The following is a 21,303-nucleotide window of genomic DNA, read 5'->3' as shown; positions in this document are numbered from 1 at the left end:
GATCTAAGTCTGAAGGAGTTGGAATAACTCAGCAAATAGCTGAAATAATTGAGACCATTACAACTAACATTTGACTTTGTACTTAATTAAGCAAATTGTCTGAAGAAATAAATGTAAAGCCAAATGTAAAGCCATTGAAAGAGATGCAGCAAGACTCAGAAACATATAAACCAAGCACTCTATGGTAGTTGCTAATCCTACCCCAGGCTAATGAGCTGAAGAAGCACAAGGCAAATGCCAAGAAGGCTAAAGATGATGATTCAACGACGCAGAAGAAAAGCCTACAGCAACCTAGGAGAAACGAATAAAGAAACTAAGCTAATTCCAGCTAGGAAAGAAAAACCTGGAGGCTGCTCTCCTGTCAGACTTCAGTGAAGCGTATCAGGGACAGACTGCTCTCCAAAGGGACTTGTTATAAATGCCAACATAGGAGCAGACTTTGTAATAATGGGGACAGTTAAACGTTAGCCTGGGTCACCACTTTGTGAAAATATGTGACCCTAAGCACCCCCAGGCCCCAACACAGCAAAGTATCAGAAAAGAAACAGGAAAGCAACTGTAAAAAGGAGGATCAGGAATGTGTTTCTTGACAGAAGCTGTCTTGAGGAGCTCAGGAAGGTGTCATATCACACATCACAGAGCAAGACCACTTGAGAATCCGCTCTGATTCCAATTTCCCCCCGAATTCCAGTCCTCCTGGCAAACTTTCTGCTCCAGTAGGCTCTAAGTCCCTCTCCCTCTCCGTGTCTCCTTCTGTCTCTCTCTGTCTCTCTTTCTCTCTCTCTCTCCAGTCTCCAGGTCATGCCCTCTCTGCTTCTTCATCTCCTTCTAATTTCCTCTTTTTCCCCCTCCTACCTTCTCAGTATTCCTCCTCTCCCCCTCCCTCCGCCCTCTCAGTCTATTTCTCTACACACACACATAGTATTCCCATCAGTGGGGAGGTGGGGAACTGAAAATACTTGCAGTAGAATTTGTTTTTTAACAGCACACTATAATTTATATACACCAAAAGATTGCGGTACCGTACTTATGATATAAACTTTCTCACAAGCCGCATGTAAAGGACTGAATTGTGTCCTCCATGAAAGTCACATGTTGAAGCCCTAACCGTCAGTGTGATAGGATTTGGAGATGGGAACTTTAGGAGGTTTAGATGAAGCCATGAGGGTGGGGCCCCCTGGGGCCCCTGTGATGCATTTAGTGTCCTTATTAGAAGAGGAAGATGAAGAGATACTGGAGTTCTCTTTCTCTGCCATGTAAGGACATAGATGGCTGGTGGCGAGCCTGGAAGAGGGTTCTCACCAACAACCAAATCTGCTTGCATCTAGTCTTGAACTTCCAATCTCCAGAATTGTGTGGAAATAAATTTCTGATGGTTAAGCCACCCAGTCTATGGTATTTAGTTATGGCAGTCCTAACAGACTAATACACCCCCATTCACACTTTTTGAGGTGGTGGGATGGAGTAGGGAGATACAAACTTACAAATTAAGAATCAATCATGGCTGGCCTGGTGGCTCAGGTGGTTGGAGCACCGTGCTCTTAGCGCCAAGGTCGCCAGTTCAATTCCCACATGGGCCTCCGCAACTAGAATGAAGTCAATGAGCTGCCACTCAGCTCCTGGGTGACCAGATGGCTCAGTTGGTTGGAGCATGAGCTCTCAACCACAAGGTTGCCAGTTGGACTCCTGCAAGGGATGGTGGGCTCTGCCCCCCGGCAACTAAGGTTGAACACGGCACCTTGAGCTGAGCTGCCTCCCGGATGGCTCAGTTGGTTGGAGTGCATCCTCTCAACCACAAGGTGCCGGTTCGACTCCCACAAGGGCTGGTGGGCTGTGCCCCCTGCAACTAACCACAGCAACTGGACCTGGAGCTGAGCTGTGCCCTCCACAACTAAGATTGAAAGGACAACAACTTGACTTGGAAAAGTCCCGGAAGAACACACTGTTCCCCAATAAAATCCTGTTACCCTGCCTCTCCCCCAAAAGAATCAATCAGTTACTTTGGCTTAAACAGTCTCTTCCAGATAAATATGCAGTGAGTTCAAAGTTCACACTCCCTGTAAGACTTGTCTCCCTTCTCTTGTTCCTCCTCCCCACTCCCAAGAGGGAGACTTGAGGACAGAACTGAGATTACATATGTCTGGGGGGAGCTGACAGAGAAAGTTGACCTCAGGACTGGCCTCCTCAGAGATGTCCTCTGCACTGCCTGGTCATATCTACTGGTGCCATTAGTGCTCAGTTCTTTTGGCAAAGTGGGGGGTCTCAGAGGTCTTGTCTTCTGTTAACTGGTTCCACCTTAGCCCAGCCTGGCCCTGCAATTCCTCTAAGTCTATCTCCAGCTCAGCTTCCAGCAGCCTCTGAGAGAGGCCTTCACTGGGATCATCTCACCTTAGCAGGCCTCTAGTTTCAATCCCCACATTATGATATGTCAGGCCTTCTGGATCCTTCCACATCACACAGAAGCCAAGGGATTCTTGGGAATCTATATCTGACCCTCTCCATGCTTAGATGCTACCTCCAACCTTTCCACTTTATTGCCTGGATGCTTTTATATTGGATATCGTGACTCTCTTAGATGTCTTGAAATTATCCCTAGAAACAAACCTCCTTGCTCTGGGAATACCCACACCCTAAAAAACACGTGTGTGTTTTTCACTCCCCTCTCTCCTTTGGCCATGAAGGTATGAGGAGAAAATGAGGGTTCACTCATTTGACCACTTCCCTCCTTTCCTTCTCCCACACTCTCCTTTCTCTCCGTGTTGGGTGTAGAGTGTGAGTATGTAAGTGCGAGCATATGTGTGTATGTCTGTCTCTCCTTCCCACCAACCCCCTCACCCTCTCAGCACTCACAGCTAACTACAAACGTTAAGTGTTATCTGCTTTCTCTTCCGACTGGGTGGAAAGCACTGATTGTCACGGTTTCCTTCAGAACTTCTTTAATACTGTCCCTTCCTTCCCTGGGACCTAAGCCTAATGGTGAAGGGTGGAAGAAGAACAAGAATTAGGAAAAACAAAATTATTACATCAGTTTTTAAATAGTGTTCTCATTACATACTTATGTAGTCAACTTATCTCCACTTAATGGGGAATATGAAATAACCTAACATTTTTCTAATCACTGCTGTGATGTTGTGATTTATAATAGGAAATATATATTTGATATTTCTCCCATTTCTGGAGCTGAGCTCCTAAAACCCTTGGAATGTCCTAAGTGATGAGTAATAAAGGTGTCTTTTGTTAGGTTAATGAGGTGGCTTTTGGAAAGCAGATCAACTCTCACTTCCCTAGATGCGTGAAATGAGTTCTCTCCTGCAATCCCTGAAATGTGTCACATAAAATTCCAAGATCCCTGCTAAAGATCCTGTGATTTTATGAATATAAGGAAAGGAGAAGCAAGTTACATTTATGCAATTAGGTAGATGATTAAAACTAATTCATTGCCCTTATTTTTGAGTGAATTTTTTTTTCTCTAAAGTTGATCTCTATTGACCAATTATTTATTTTCTACAAGCAATAACTGAATCATTCATTTTCTCTTTCTTCTGCTCCATTTTCTGTTCAACTCTATATTTTAATCAATGTCTTTACTGCAAAACCAATTCCTGCCAATGAATTTGGCCACCATATATGCTATTTATAATTTTAAATGCAGTTAATCTGAGCAGAATTTGGCTTTTATAACTGTTTCAATATGCAAAGCTCTAGTGAAATCCAAGAATCTTTGCCCTGAAAGGTTTTTGGATGTGTGTGAATAGGTAGTCTACATCTTTAAAGAAAAAAAAATAATACTTGTTAGAATCTTTGCAGAAGCATCAGTTTAATAGTAAAATGCTGCCTCCTTCTGGATAGATTGTATCAGTCCTAACAAGCTTGTAAAACTGCTACAAAGGCATTCATTTTAAAAATAAAAAATTTTTAAAGAATTAGAATTCTACACTTTTTAATTCAAATATAGAATTAGAGTACTATAATAAGCCTTTAAAGATTACCTACATTCTTCCTTTGCAGCTATAAAACACCTAAACTATCTACCATATAAAGCTGATTTGATTTTCTGATTTTCTTTTAAAGATCTCTCTGAATAGTAACTGAGAAAGTAAAAACGAGATGATAAAATTGCAATTAGCTTAATTTTCACTTTTCTATCGGGTTACATTACTTAACATTGAATTGGCATTGTCATTTATGCATGTACACAGTCATACTACATGCCTGGAAAAATTGTGTGTGTGTGTGTGTGTGTGTGTGTGTGTGTGTGTGTGTGTGTGTGAATAAATGCAATGAAATACCTACGTGTCCTCATCTTAATTCTATGGCCGGTACTCATGTGAATTTTGGCAAGCCACTTAATCTCTCTGAGCCCTAGTTTCCTTATCTGTATGCTGAGGATAATAATAAACCCATTGTTATCAACCTCAAAAACAGTTTGTGAGGCTCCCTGAAGTCAACAAAGCGCTGTGTGAAGTATTAAACTCATTTGTTATCTTTAAGGCTTTAAATGGTCACATGCCTGAAGTGAAAGAATAGAACCAAATTTGTGACCGACAAGAAGAAAAACGCTTCATGATGTCCTATTTATTGCATAACCACAGCTAGTTTGGCTATACTCAAGCCAATCTGCTCTCTATTCTCGGGAATAAAGAGCTGGACAAGGAGGTTACATTTAACCTCAGACCACAATTATACAAAAGTGAAATCTACTCTCACTTCTCCAAGGGCAGTCCCTGCCCCACCTCCGCACCAGAGCCAAAAGAGGAGATGGGTCTAACCAAAGCTGAACTGGCTGGCGAGGCACCCAGAGCAAGGCACCCAGAGCGAGCCCTGCTTGCCCAGCCCTACCTGGAGCCTCAGCCCAGAATGATCAAGTGCTGACTGTGCCCTGGTTCTATTAAAGGATTTTTCATGATTCTCCAAGGATCCTCCCACCAAAGTGGGACTAACCAAAATCTCAACCAGCTAGGAGACCAAAGGACACTCCAAATATTCCGATCCCTACTCAGCCTCTCACTAGTGGGCATACAATGTAACCACTCTGTGTGTGCCTTGATTTTTGTCTATAAAATGGGTATAACAATAGTACCTACTTCATTACATTGTTGTGAAGATCAAATGAGTTAATACAAGTAAAGCACTCAGAACAGTGTCTGGCATGCAAGCGCTCAGTAGATGTTAGCTGCTGCTGCTATGACCACTATTACTATTATCACACTTATTTCCTTGTCCGTGACATTCATTTACGGCAAATGATATGTCTCTCTCACAACTCTTCAACTTTCTGAGATTTCAGTTTTCATCCTTTAAGTACTCTGGCCATCAATATTTAGAATTTTTTTCCTTTACTAGTTACCAGACATTACATATCAGGCTATATTACTTAACACTTCTTTTTATTTTTCAACTACAAAGTAATAAATGATAACTACTGGTGTTATTCAATGACATAGTAATCAAGCCAAACAATAATGCTTTGTTTTGCAGCCATATAAGCAGATGTGCCCAGAATAAGAGCTGTGACTTATGCACATTTCAAGCTATTAAACATTTTTTTCATGATGAGGAAATATTCCAATTCCATTTCACTCCAAGAGCAGAAGCAGCTATTATACCCCTGACTCAAAACTGTTTGGTAAATCAACTTAAGAAAAATACTAGAAGGCACCAAAGCGGTTTTGATTGAGAACTAAAAATGACACTTGGCCACTAGATGGCATTTAAATTATGTAGCAGATTCCAGCTCATGCTTGATCTAGTTAAAACCTTAATTGGTTTGCACTTGGTTCAAACACTGGCCATTCATATATTTTGACACTGTGGGAACTCGCAGGAGTTGGCTGAATTGAGGCTTAGGAATATCTACAGCAGGTTCAGCGGCTACAGACAAAATCCTTTTGGGGTAATGAAAAGAAAGAAGTAATTTTAAATTTCTGCCTGAAATGTTCTTCAGATCAGTTTTTTTTTTTTTTAAGTAAATTATTGAGGGTAATATTGAGAGGCTGGATAACTTACGTCTTTTCAATTCACTGGTGTAACACGAAGTCTTAATAACCACAGAGCAGCATAATTCGCTGGCAGCTGTCTCTGCTGGCTGAGGCTACCTCCCAGCCTGGCCTCTGTCACATTACTGAGTGCAGCAACCTAATCGTATCTGCCATTTCCTTTTCAATTAATTCTTAGGAAAGGCCAGCCGTGGACTTGTGAAACATCCCAGAGGAGAAAGAAATAGAATCTAATCCTCGTCGAATAAAAAGGCTGTTATAAAGGAAAGAGAACAGTTAGGTCCGTAATTTTTTTCATCCCCCACAAGGATATTAGTAGAGAAACATTTTAAATTTCAACAAGACTTTAAGATAGCCATAAAGATGAAGTAAAATAGGTACTAAAATAAACTACAAAATAAATATCTGTGTGTTCTTTCCATATAATGGACGAGACACTTCTATCTGGGGAGCTTTTGCATAGAGACACCAAGGATTAAGTAAGTGATGGATGTTTTCTAGCTCTTTTCATATTTTTCAGAAGGGACCGGGTCAGATTTAAAGCCTGTGGTGCTAAATCCAAGTTGTCCACTAGATGGCCCTAACACACATGGATTTCTTTTAACCAGAGGAACATTTATTCCCATGATAAAATAAAACACAGCATATTTTTTAAAGCTGGGAATTTTTTAAAATATGTGATTGAACAAGTTCTCTTCTAAGGGAAAACCATGCAGTGATCATCTAAAAAGTTTAATAACAATTATTAATTACCTAAATAGATGGAGAATTGAACACATGCTTTTTATCTCTTCTCTCTCCCAAACTCCTCTCAAAAAGACGGAAAAGAAAAATAAAAGTTATAAATCCACAAAGAAACTAAAAATGAAAGAGAAAAAAAGAGCAGACCAAATCACATTTTTAGGAAGCTGGCAACCAATGGCTGAGTGTGACTAATGTAGGAAAAAGCTGAAACCCAAACACCAACAGGGAGAGACAAGTGAGAAGCAAGATTATCCCACACCAGAACCCTGGGGGCTCAAACATCAAAAGTGCCCCATCCCCATTCCCCACCCCCCAGTTCCGAGCTCCCTAACTAACCCCTCTTTCCCCTCCCTGCTCCTCCGGGCCTAGAAAGGCAGGGGCCAGAGGAGAACTAAAAATAGAATAAAATTGGGGGAAACCTACATACTAGTCTGAGAGACCTCCCAGCCCCTTTGCCCACTCATTTCCCAGAAACCTGTCAGATCTAATAGATGTGCTCCCTCCAAAGCTAGAAAGTGATGGATTCTCCCTCCTAGTCTGTTAAACCTCCAGCAAAGCTCACCACTCATCAGACTTTCCCCTTCCCAACACAATCAGTTTTTTCCTTACTCACCCTTAAATACTGACAGCCAAGGGTCAGCAGATATTTTAGGAAAGCCTGCAATATAAGAGACATAGATCAAAGCAAAAATTTAAAAAAAAAATCTTAGAAGAAACAGAGGCAATGGGACAACAGAAGGAAATTAAAACAAACAAACAAACAAAAAAACTAGGATCCTCGGAAAAAGAAAAGCTATTGGACCCATGATACTAGAATAAGGTGTTATTAAAAAGTTATCTTAAAAAGAAAGAAGCAATCAGAAAAAAAGAAAGGCTTTTGGAAACCAAAAGTATAATAACTATAATAAAAACTATTTCAATAGAAATGTTAGAAGAGATTTTTTTTTTAATTTCTCATAAAATAAAAGGAAAAAATGAGACCAAAAAAATGATAGAAACATTAGGAGATAAATCCAGCATCAGGGTAGTAGAAGTTCCAGAAAGAGAAATGAGAATAAATCAAAGGGAGGAGATTATTGAATAAAATAATAAAAGAACATTCTCCCAAACTGAAAAAAAAAAAAATAGTTTCCAGATTGAATGCATCTACCTGGTACCCAGATTATTGAAATGAAAAAGAAAAAATCCTAAGGCATATCACTGTATAATTTCAGAACATGAGAGATAAAGAAATAATCCTAAAACCTTGGGGGTGGGGACAGTTACACACACAGAACAAGGAATTGGAACATATTGGATGTCTAAACCACATTGGAATCTAGAAGTCAATAGAACAACACCTTCAAATATTAAGGGTATGTTATTCTTACACATAGAATTCTACACCTAACCAAACTCTCAATAGAGTTTGAGGGTAGACGACAGGTCTTTTCAGACATGTAAGTTCTCAGAAAACTTCCCCTCAATACACCCTTCCACAAGAAGTGGCTGGAGGGTGTTTTCTACCGAATCAAGGAATTAAATCAAGACAAAGGGAGACCTGGAATCCAGGACACACAGAACCCAACCTAGGAGCGAGGTCCAGGGGATTCTCTGGTGAAGTGAGGTGTCAGATGGTCCAGCTGGTTTGTGTCACAGAAGTCACATTGGTGGACACCTATGGGAGGGCATCTCTAAGAGAAAAAAAAAAAAGAACTAATAGGTTTTTGCATTTATTTGATTTTGTTGAGAGGGGATTTCACTCTTCTCTTGGAAATTATGGACATGAAATAGTGCAGTGATAGATACATTAATACCTCAGCAAATTTTTAAAAGAAGATAATGTGTGAAGCTTGATTAAATCTTGTATTTAAAAATTCTTTTTTTAAAGACATTACTGGGAAATTTGAATAGAGACTATATATTAGAAAATACTATTGTGTCAATGTCAAATTTCTTAAGTATGATACAGTTACATATAGTGGTTAAGTATATTAAAAATCACCAGTATGGTTGACAGAGAAGAGAGATGGCCTAGGGAAAAAAGACTATTCCCTGAAAAAGGTGAGTGAAGAAATGAATACTTACCAGGTGGTAGAAAGGGCATCCCAGGCCAACGCAAGTTCAAGACAAAGCCTGACACTGTTCGTTGAACAAATGTTGGATAAGGGCCCACTATGTGTCCGGCACAGTACTGAGACATGAGATTACAGCAGTAACTGAAGAGACCAGCCTCCCAGGCTTTGTGGGGAGCCATTGCAGTGGTGAGCATGCAAGGACAGAAGGAAGAAAGGGGCAGATAATAATGGTGGAGAGAGCCTTCTAAGTAGAGCAAACTCCCTGCAGAAATGTCCTGAGGGGAAGTACACCCACGGATGGGTGGAAGAATAGCTGGGAAATCAGTGTGGCTGGAGGGGAGTGGCCAGTGAGAGAGTAACAGAAGTTTCCAGAGTTCCTGAGAGGTCAGTGCAGGGAGGCTTTTAGGACATGGTATGGACTTTGGCTTTTGTTCTGAATTTACTGAATAGAGGAAAAAAGTGCACTGATTTGGTTGTTGAAACAATCAGTGTGGCTTCTATGTTAAAAATAGACTCCAGTGGGACATGGGTAGTAGCAGTGAAGCCAATTAGGAGGCCACTGTGTCACAGCTGCTGGTAGGTCCAGAAAGACGAAGTGTGAGACTTAACCAGTATGTGGTGGTCATTATGACCCTCACAAGAGCAGGTTTGGTGACATTGGAAGGGCGAGACCCGGTTTGAATGGGCCCCGTGAAAGAATGCAAAGTGGAGCTGGAAAAGTGTTGAGGTGTTTGCTGTAAAGGAGAGGAAAAAATAAAGGAACAGTAGCTAGATGAGATGTGAGAGAAATTTGTTTTTTATTAGACAAAGCACAGATTGTATACTGATGAAGATAACTCATTGATTGATAATTGTGTTAACTGATTGTGTTAAAGAGTAAAATTCAACCAAGTCTGAAAATCTAATTCACTTTATTAAGAAGTTTATGAGGCGGGCAGCATTTCATCCAGCAAGCACCGTAGAAGGGACCTCTGAGGGGTTGAAGGGTTTAAAAAGTGGAAGGTTTTTATAGGCAGAAAGAGGGTGGGACAAGAAACTTAAAAGAATGGATTATTTCTGGCAATGTCACCTTTCCCTAGGGGAAGGGAGGGAGTCTTAACAGGCAGATTACTTCACTAGAGCTGAACGGGGAAACTCCATATTGATTGGTTTAAAATTTCACTCCTGGGAGAAGCTGAAATTGTGGTTAGGTTAGGTTATTAGTCTTGGTGGGACTTAGCAAAAATGACTCCATTTTGGGTCTGTTGTTTCTTTTTAAGAACTGGTAATTGATCTGGGGCAGAGCAAGGGGTCCAGACAGTCCAAGCACAGAAACAGAAGGAAAGGAGAACTGAATATGCAGCCCAAAAGTGGATGTATTGTGGCCATGGTGGTGAGAGCCGTGGAGGTTCTATTGGGTTAGCTACGGGTTTTCTTAAGAAAACTGAAAGAGTGAGGATGGGACAGGTATTGGAGGTTAGAAGAAATAAAGAGGTGTGAAAACTAGTCATCTAGGAGAGTGTGCATGTTATCTAGATGGGTCATCTAGGAGAAGGTGTCTGTTCCAGGAAAATGTGTGGTTGACAGAATGAAAGGTCCTGTTGGGGTTGAGGTCATGCATTTAGAGTAAGCCCAGTGGTGTGCATGAGTGTTTTTCTGGAACTACGCTGAGTGGGTTTATGGTGGGAGCTGAGAGTTACGCCAGGGAGTGATTATAAAGACTGATTGTGAAATTCAAGCCAGGTAAGGAGGATATTGACAAATGGTGTGGGGATCAAAAGAACTTCAGGAGGGCGGCTGGTTAGCTCAGTTGGTTAGAGCACGGTGCTCTTAACAACAAGGTTGCCGGGTTTGCTCCCTGCATGGGCCACTGTGAGCTGCGCCCTCCAACTATTTGACTTGGAGCCGATGGGTCCTGGAATTACTTGATTTGGAGCTGATGGGCCCTGGAAAAACACACTGAAAAAATCAATAAAAGTCTAAAAAAAACACTGCAGGAAGGAGTTAGCTGCAAAGATTGGATGGAGGTACAGAGTGAAACTGAGATTCCAGCTAGGATGTGGTATGACAAAGTACAGAGCAGGTCCGCGGGTTAAGGGGAGAGGACATGATTGTTGGAGGAGAGCAAGTCAAGGAACCATGAGGCCTGGCTGTTAGAAGATCATCAGCTTGGATATTGAAATCAGGAGTTGCTTCAGAGAATGGCCGGGAGCCTGGAGATAAAAATCTTCAAAAAAAAAATGAGGGGGAAGGACCCAGGAGTACGTTAATGACTGCATTATGGAGGAGTAGCACAAGGGATAGTCTGATGACCTGAGACTAAAAACTTAGAGACAGGGTATGTGGGGGGGAGGCAAGGCTGGGGGGGGGAGAGAAATGGTCTGAAAGTGGCCAGAGAACATCCACCACCCCCCACTCCCTCAATCCCCGCCCACCCACCCCCCAGGCCCAGGGATGGTGGAAGGCCTGTGAACAGCCATACTAGAGAGGAGTGCAGGCAGCAGTGTCCTGGGAAGCGTGGGGTTTCTGTAGTTGCAAGGAAGTGAAGGAAGCATTTACAGAGGGGAGAGAATACAAGGAACTTGCTTAGTTAGGGTGACCAAGTTTAGCACTACCAAACATCAAAACATGACGGCCACGTCCTGCTGACCACTACAAAATTATCATCATCGCACTTTCTGAGCCAAAATATGCTTAATATCTAAACCTGTAACAAAGTCACAACAACACTCCATCTTCTCCAAGCAGATCATGAACATAATACTCTACAGGAACATCTGCATACCTGCTGTCAAAGACCTGTGAGCTATGGCAGAGGATGGCGACTCCAGAATCATCTCTGAGGTGGAACCAAAGGAAATGTGAGGCGAGACGGAGAGACCAGAGTCAAGAACGCCTCTCCAGAGCTTGTTTGGGGAGGAGTCGAAGGAGGATCATGCCAACAGAGGAGACAGGAAAAGAGGACAGGAAGACATGAGTGCACCAGTAAGATACAAGTTACACTTGAGATGCCTGCAGGCTAGTAAGTTGGGATGTCCGGGAGCAATTGGGGGAAAAAAATAATCTAGAAGTCAGGAGAGCAGTGAGGCTGGAAAAAAGGGATTTCAGAGTCGTCGAATAGGTATGTGGAAGCTGAAGCAGGTGAGTGGGTGAAACTTCTCAGGAGGAATGCCCAGAGCAGCCCTCTCAGTCTTGAGTCCCAGAGCTGACATAATAGCAGTTCACCGGGCAGCGGCCAGCCCATGCAAGCTACTAAAATGGGGGATGCCGTGCTGAGACGTTGGATCCTGAGGCAATGAATAAAACCGATCCTGGTCTGTACTGTTAAATAGTGTCTCCAAAACAAATTAATGTCCACCTGGAGCCTCAGAATGTGACCTTATTTGCAGATGTAATTAATTAAGTTGAGGTCATACTGGATTATGGTGGCTCCTAAATCCAATGACTGGTGTTCTTATAAGAGGAGAGACACAGAGACATATAAGGAGAAGGTCATGTGAAGATGGAGACAGAGACTGGAGTGATGCAGCTAGAGCCAAGGGACACCAGCTCTCACCAGAAGCTGGGAGAGAGGCATGATGTTTCCGCCTGAGAGCTTCTAGCCTCCAGAACCGGGAGACAGTATGTTTCTGTTGTTTTTAGCCACTCAATGTGTGGTACTTTTTACAGCAGCCCTAAAAAATGAATCCACTGTCTTTATTTAAAATTTTTGGTATTATGAATTGTTTAGCATTAATTTTGATTTTTTAAGTACCACGTTAAAATATTATCTTGATTATTGAGTTTTTTGGTGCCTCCTTAAATTTGCACCTGAAGCAGTTGCCGCACTTGCTTCACCCTGATCTGGGCCCTGGGGCCTGTTTTGACTACTTTCATTGAGATACTATCAGACAAGCTTCTGTTCAATCTATTTGCAGAGACCTACAGATATGCCCAAAGAACAAAGAGTAAAAGCAAGCAAGAAAACAAGATTTCTAAATAAAAGGTTGTGTTCTTCAATGACAGATGATTTCACATTCTCCCTCACTGAAGAAATACAGCCCATCTCTTGGAAACACACAGATACTGGCAAGCCTTGTTTAAAAACAGTAGGCACAGTCTCATCATTCCATCTACACCTTTGAAAAAGAAAAATCATCACTTGGTGGTTTCAGTGGCCTTATGCCCCATGTAGGGGATTTTGTGTTGTACTCATTCTGAGAAAATAGCTATTCTACTGCCTGTTTCTATGAGTTTGGTTTTTTACGATTCCACGTATGAGATCAGAGTATTTGCCTTTACCTAACTTATTTCACTTAGCATAATGCCCTTAAGTTTCCAATTATTTGTAAATTATGGAACACAGAACAGTGTATTTTCTTTCAGTATTAGGAATTAAAACATAAATCAAAATTCAGGAGTATCTTCAAATGCTTTAGCAAAATACAAAATATATTTCCAATCACTTTCCGCAAGTTGCTGTTGCCCAAGCAGAGTAAGACAAACACAGAAAAGATAAAGTGGTAATAAGGGAGCATACCTCAGTCAGTTGGTATAAGTATATTTTAATGAATTCTAGTATTCATTTTAAAATATAACTAGACACTTTCACGCAGAGACTAGGGAATTGGAGAGCAACAGAAACTGCCTCCTTGGAGGTATGTTAGGCAAGTTACTATCCTCTCCCCCCACCCACCACGCCTCCCCCTCGATCCCCCTCCTGCTTTCACTGAGCAATTATGGAAGTAGAAGACAGTTTTACTAGAGGAAATTTTATATCTATATGAACCCCCCCAAAAAATATCCCTAAAAAAGAAAATAAACTTTTAAAATTATTCTATTTCCTTTTATGGTCATTTAAGAGAGAGACATGTAAAGGAAAGGAAGGAAAGGCGGGCTCAACCATCAAGAAAACAGAGGAAGTGAAAGAAATAGAGAAAGCAAAAGGGGCAGGCGGGACACAAGAGGAGAACTCAAGAAGGGGGAAAAAAACAATGGAAAGGGGAAAAAAACAAGCGAGGGAGGAAGTTACGAAAGGAGGCAATACATGCCCAGGCTGTTCTAAAGACAGCCTTATTCAAGCCAGCAGAGAATTGGTGAAAGCAGGGGTTTGGCTTCCACCCCTCTTGGGCCTATTTCATTATCTGTAAAACGTAGACAAAATCTTCGCCCGTAAATTCTCATTTTATTTCTAATACAACTTGGTTTTCATTTTGGCTTTAAATAGCTTACAAAACCACCACTCCTGGAAGCTCTTGAACTGCTTTTCACACCCAGCCTTTCAAGATGCAACACCTGGATAATTCAAACAAAAACATTTCAAGTTACATTGATTCCATCAAGCCGGACTAGTTACCACTTATCCCAGCCTCCACGTACAAAGTTGCCATTTTAAGGATACTCTTTCTTCCAATTTGCGCACCAAGAGAACACATAAAAACAAGCGAAAGCTTCCAAATAAACCTGAATAACGACACATTGTGCGGTGTACTTTTAACAGAACGCCCAGCATGGAAAGACACGAACTACGGGGAGGGCTGCCTGCGTTTTCACCCTTATTAGGAAATGGGCACAGTTCAAAGGCTTCATTTGAAGTCTTAGGAAATTACAAAAGACGTTTCCTTTACAAAAGAGGTTGAGACAGCGCAGGAGCCGGCAACCTCCCGACCGGGTGCGCCCCACACGCGGCACCAGATTAGAACTAAGCGGGAGGATTCTGCGGCTCACGTCACAAGCGGCCGGCGCCGCGGGGAGCAAAGGGCGGGGACCCGCTACGTCACCGCTGCGCAGGGTCCGTAGGCCCGCAGAGGGAGGCCCGCAAGTTAGATCCGGCAGCTGGCGGAGGGAGCCGTTGGACCGCAGCCACGCGAGGAAGCGCGGCCTGCGCGTGCGCGGGATGGCCCTTTGACTGGTAGTTCTTCCGGCTCGTGAGCGGCTCTTCCCGTCAGACCCTGCGGCCTGGCAGGTGCGCGGCTTCCTGGAAATGGCGAAGCGATTGCCCTCCTCCCTCTTGAGCCCGCCGGAGCCCACGGCAACCCAGCCAGCCCTTGCATGTGTTTACTGGAAGAGCTGAGCGTGACTGTCCCCGGGCCGAGGCTCGTGAGGCTCGGCGTGGGCAGCCAGGCCTGGGGTGCACACTCAGGTCACTTGCCCGTTGAAAGGGGGAAAGGACTTCCCACCTGACCAGTCCCCTTTGGTCGCTTCCTCCACAGTGGAGCCTTCTGGGAAACCTCCCTCTAAATCTGTGATGGCCCTTCCGCGGCTTGTGGCCACTGAGTTATTGCCAGAGGCCTTCCGTAAAAATTGTAAATGCCGTACCTGTTTAATTAAATCACACAAAGCAAACAGAATGTTATGGGGTTCCTTATTGAGAAGGGGCAGGGTGAGCCAAGGTCAAACGATATCTTGGCCTTCACGTTTATAAATAGTTCCTGAAACTACTGAGTGGGTGGAATCGAGCTTTTGCAGCTCTTGCCTTCCCTGCTGTCATCCATTTCTCCCTGAACTGGCTCAGTCCCTGGAAAAGACCAGGTTGTGATTTCAGTGTCTACAGATAGAAAACTGAGCTCAAAAAAATCGTAATTCACCAAACAATGCCTAAAAGAGCTCAGATCCAGCTTTTAAGTTTGAAGCTGCGATAGTCCTGCTGGGACTGACTGAATGAATATGAATGAATGAATGAATGAATGAATGAGACTACTCCTTTTAAATTTCTGTCCTGAAAAAGGTATTGATATTCTTAAATATAAAGACAATTAGTGATCAGGCTGACATCTCACAATGACCCCTCTTTCACTTTAAGGAGTAACTGGATTGTTTTTGAGACTCCCGTGATACACATGAAAACAATCTGTACACTATATAGAAATTATGTATCAGCTCTAATTAGTCAATCTCAGGATGTAGGAGTTAGATACCGCTGAAATGTTTCCAGATTTGTGAATACAATAATCTTATTCTGTAGTAGTTTTAAGGTGTGGCAGATGAGTAATAGCTGGTTATGTAGTGTGCATGCTTGTGTCATTGTCACTGTGAGGAAATCTTTCCCTGAGGCAAAACTAGACTAGGTCTCCAGTGACTTTAATGTCACAGTGCACATAATTTAAATCAAATAAAATTTCCTCTAAAACACAAGAGAAAGCTTGTTCTTTCAGTTACACAGTAAGATATTATTTTCACTAATAACAAAAGTTACACCTGTCCTGGAGAACCAGCATTGCCATACAGCCTTTGGATACTGCCGTAGAAGGAATACTGTACTGGGCACCAGAAAAACCAGAGTTCTAATCTCACCCCTGCCACTCTAAAATCTTGGTCAAATCATTTTATATCTCTAAACTTCCCTTTCCTCACATTTAATGGGGTCTTTGCCACTCTCCCCAATTCCCCTGTTGTATTTTGTCCTTTGTTTTAGCATTTGATGTACTCTGTTTGCTGGTCAGTCTGCACTTTGGTCTTAATCCCTAGCAATTACATACCGTGTTTCCCCGAAAATAAGACCGGGTCTTATATTAAGTTTTGCTCCAAAAGACGCATTAGGGCTTATGTTCAGGGGATGTCATCCTGAAAAATCATGCTAGGGCTTGTTTTCTGGTTAGGTCCTATTTTGGAGAAAACATGGCAGTTTACTGAGTACTCACTAGATGTTTGTTGAAATAATTCCTTCCAACTCTACAAAGTTTCATTATGGACCATTTTTCTTCTTTGAAACAATGTGCATAAGATCTGTTATTAAGAATGCTATTTATTGTCAAAGAATCATCCCCACAGATTACTTACTAATTACAAAGGTATAAAGGGTACCTCTACAATGGATAGATCTGGTGGACACCACAGCAACCAAATGATCAAAATTAACCAAAAGGTGGACAATAAATAATTGGACATTGTGTGTCCCCTGATGTGAAGCTCTGAGAAGGATGCAACATCATCCATGAAGTATTCCTGGAAAAGTGTTTAACCTGAATCTAATCATAATGACAAAATCAGACAAATCTAAATAGCGGAACATGCTGCAAAACAGTTGGCTAGAAATCATGAAAAATATAAAACACAAAAACCTCAGGGAATTGTTCTAGATTAAACAGAAACGACAACTCTATTCAGGGAACTTGATGCAAGGCTCATTTATTTTTGTTTTATAATGTTCAAAACGGCTAATGTATTTCTCAGATTCCCAGAGTTACTTCCTGTTCCTGCTGAGAAAACTAATTAAATGTGTAGGGAGCTTCAGAAAAGCTGATTATTATTATTCCTAAAAGTTTCTTCACTGAAAGTCTGCTTGTATGTATTAAATTTTTATTGGAAATAGAAAAAAATACTAAACAGGATCAACTACTTCATTATTCAAAATTTAACTTTCAATCCTTAAAAGGAAAATGGAATCATTTTTTTAAATGTCATTTTCAGTAACTTGCTTGGTCCTTTCTATTTTTAATTGCCTAGACCCAACCAAAGGGAAACAAAGAATAACAAAACTGAAACCACCAGAAAAACTTGTGGAAGTTAATGTTCTTAATTTTAGAGTTTCTGATTTATAGCTTTTGATTTTCTTGTTGAGGTAATTACTGCTTTCCAACTTCCAGAGCTCCTGGGGGACTCCAGAAATGAGGGCCTGTTTCTCAGCCCTTCATATTGTAGCCCCCGCCCACCTCTGCAGCCTCATTAGCCCCTAGTGTGTGTACACACACACACACACACACACACACACACAAAAAAAAAAAAAATCACACCATAGTATTCCTTGTGTACGTCTTTTAGTTAAGGTGGGTTTAAGAGTAAACAGATTTTTTTTTAAAAAAGTTACTTGTTCATGAAACTGGAAATCTCAGGGATAGAATATAGGGTATGGCTACATGCAGAACCGTAAGCGAGGTCACTGGATTGGGTTTCTGTCTTTAGTCTCCGGTCTCCACTTTTCTCCTTTGCTGGCTCCATTCCCAAACTGGTTCTCTTCTCCAGTATAAAAAGGGCAGTCTGTAGTTTTGGGCTTACATCCTCCTCTCAGCAATCCCAGCAGGAATAAGCACTTCTGTCCCCTCCCCTGGCCAGGGTTCCAGGAGAAGTCTTGGACTTGATGGCCATCCTGAACCAATGGCTGGGAAGCAGGTAAGCAGCCTAAGACAACAGGTGTCCACTATATTTCTCCACACACCCAGCAATCTCATTACCTCCCTGCCCTGGCTCCTGCTTCTCCTCTGCCTACAGTGCTCTTCCACACTTATTCTTCTGACAAATGCCTATGTAGCCTTTAAAACCCAGATCACGTATCTCCTCCATTTTGCCACCTTGTTTGTTTGCCTGACTCATCCTGGGAACCATTTCCGTACCTTGTACCTATTTCTACTATTATCAAACCGAACTGAAAGTTAAAAAAAAAAATTAAAAAAAAAAAAAAACACAATTAATTGCAATTGTACAAGTAATATATGCTCATTATTTAAAAAAAAAAAATTCAAAGAGTAATGACACTCAAAGATTAGCCCGTGAACTAGTATCAAACTCTGAACTGTTTGTTATGGGTCCTCAATGAGATGAGTACAGAAGATTGAGAGTAAATGTCTAGAAATTGTTATGGTGATTTGACACAGTAACTTTTGGTCTGTTGAAGCTAATAATAAGCAATTCAGGCTTGCATTTTCAATGTATTTCAAAATTTCATTTTAGTAGTAATTCATCTTTATTGGATTTTATAAAAGTATCATTCCACACCAGGTTGAATATGTATATTGCTATCCCTTTTATATGCAATTAACAGTATGTGTATATAGAGATATGTCTATATCTGGAAGGATAGACATCATGTTGTTACCTCTGGGGAAGGTAATGAGATAATTTTGGTGAAAGATTGGGAATACAGACAGGTGGGAATGGGGCTTTTACTTTTTACTTTGTAAAGTTCTCTATTGCAAAGCTTTTCAAACTAGTTGGTCAATTTCTAACATGAAATACCATAAAGAATGAAACCATCCTTGAACTGACTTGGATTATTTGCAATCAGCAAATATTCAGTATCCATTATTGACAGCCTCCTCTTTGGACCTTACTGTCCTTGTATAAGAAACAAGAGACTAGAATAAGTTTTAACTTTAAGCTAGCTCCCAAAGCAAACCTGTGGGTTTGTTGGTTTTATAGCTTAGTTTATTAAATTGGCACTAGCCTTAACTCTTTGTCACACATGCCCTAGTGCTGGACACACCTCCAAAAACTGTCCCAGAGCCTATGTTCACACATAGGCACCAAACCACTTCACAGTATTGCTTTTTGTGAGCTCCCATTCCCTCACCACCACTCTCCAGTCATAGCAATTCCAACAAGCCTCCTGTTCTACAGCCCATGACTCTATAGAACATAAGTTGTGGCCTATTTACCTAGCCCACTGTAGAGGAAAACAGAATAGAGCAGGAGTGGAAACATGGCTAATCTGCTACAAAATGCTGCAAAGGGAACAGGATAAATGAGGACTCATGAGGGCTGTGGTGGTAGGACAGACTGAGGATGGAACTGGTTCCTGGACAGAAAGGAAAAGGCAAGACCAGACTGCCTATGCAAGGCACTGGGAGAAAAACATACAATTCAGTGCACAAGTTTTTTGATAAAGTATCTACCATATACACAGTGTCTACCAGGTTCTATGAAGAATGCAAAATAAACACAAAATGGTACCATTTTTAAAAAGTCAAGACACACCCATGAAGTGATCAAGTAGCAATACCTAATAGTATGGGATAATGTCTCGAAAGGTGTGCTGGCGGTCATAAATACTATGAGAGAGTCCAAAGAAAGGGAAAACTTGTGAAAGCTAGATCAGATGGGGGAAGGCTTCTGGCAAGAGGTAGATCTCAGAAAAATTGGTAGGATTTGATTAGCAGAGAGGAAGAGTAAGAATGCTGTAGGCTTGAGAAATAGAAAGAGTGAAATCTGGAAGATAAATGACATGTTTGTTAGTGAGGAGAGGGGTCCAGCTGGTCTTGGTTCAGGAAGAGATATGGCGGAGGAAGAAGGTGAGGTGGTGATGCAATTAGGAAATGTATGACAAGGTAAGTTTAGGTTATGGAAAGTCTCAACTGCCAAAAGGTGGTTGAGCTCTACCTGTCATTTCCAGAGTTTTTGAGAAAGTGGGGTAAAGAAACTGATATCTCAAGATTCATAGATTTCCTAGGATGAAGGAGGGATAGCAGAGATGAAGAAGACCATTTAGAAAGCTACTATATTGGTACAGGCATGAGGTAACAGCAGATATGGTAGAATAGACAGAACAGGCAGATTTGAGAACAATTTCCTTCCTTGAAGGAAAGAACAACAGGACTGGGTGACTAAAATAAAGAAGAAATAAGAATAAAAGATGAGTCTGAGGTTCAAGATGTCTGGAAGACCAGAGTCAAAGAATTTTAGACCCGCAAGGGGTTCGGTCAGATTCCCTTGCTTTAAGAAATTATAAAACTAGTTGTTTCAAGTTTTATATAGAACTAGTTTTCAGCAGCACCTGGGCAGCAGAATGCCCAGGCCAGTGCTGTTATGAGATTTTCCAAAGAGTATATACCTAAGTGTTAATTACATATAAATCAATTTCAGAATTACATATAAATCATTTTCAGAATGACTATTTCTAATGATGAGAGCAACCAGACAAGAATGTGATGTCATAATAACTGTTCCAGGACTAAATGAAAAATAGGCATGTAACTACATGAATAGTTCATGTGCAAAGTCAGATACTCTATGATTTCTGCTGTGAACAGAAACTTGATTAGTAATTTCTCAAAGTTATAAATTCTGACGATGTTAACCATAATGACTTAACCCTTCTCTGTTTGCTCTTTGTACCTACTGGTCACTCTACCATTTGTCTTGTGTGTACCATTCTCTTTTTATTAGCTCCTTCTAGATGGGAACTTACACTTCATTTGCCCTTAGCTGAAATTACTGTTGTGTTATTAAATTCTGGTGGTCTACTGGTGAATAATTGCTTGCTGAAGAAATTAATGGAATTACACTAATTGAGAGTTTAGGATTAAAGAACCTGAAAGTTTAAATAATTTAAAAAAAAACATGCTCCCACAGAGGCTGCAGATACTAATGGAATGAGAACTGATTCAAGCATCAAGAATATGACTGATTCTTCAGTGGTCCCGGCGAGGCCACTGATAATTTTTTTCTCTTCAGTCATCATCTGAAGCCTGCAGGTCTTGAAACAATAAAGCACAACTTTTCTCTAGTCCTCTCTGATTTCCTTTTAGACCTGGGTGAACTCAGGGCCTACTTGTAGGACCTCTGTTTGTTAATATACAAAATACATTACAAACTTACCATTCTGCTTGTTGAGAAAGAATATACAAAGTATATTACAAACTTACCATTCCATTTTTTCTTAAGAGTGACAACTCAATCATTTACCTTCCTAATGGAACAGTCTCACTTGCCTGAACTCATTTCTACTAATGCTTTTATATAATTAAAACATATGCTTTACTCTTCTCAATCCTGGATCCTTTATAACTCTGAATGTTTCCCCCCATTTTAATGTTGATGTTTACAAGTAGGTACAT

This window comes from Rhinolophus sinicus, chromosome 17, assembly GCF_057876585.1.
Source record: "Rhinolophus sinicus isolate RSI-liver-muscle chromosome 17, RSI-T2T, whole genome shotgun sequence".
Taxonomy (NCBI): domain Eukaryota; kingdom Metazoa; phylum Chordata; class Mammalia; order Chiroptera; family Rhinolophidae; genus Rhinolophus; species Rhinolophus sinicus.
This window is presented reverse-complemented; position numbering follows the sequence as displayed.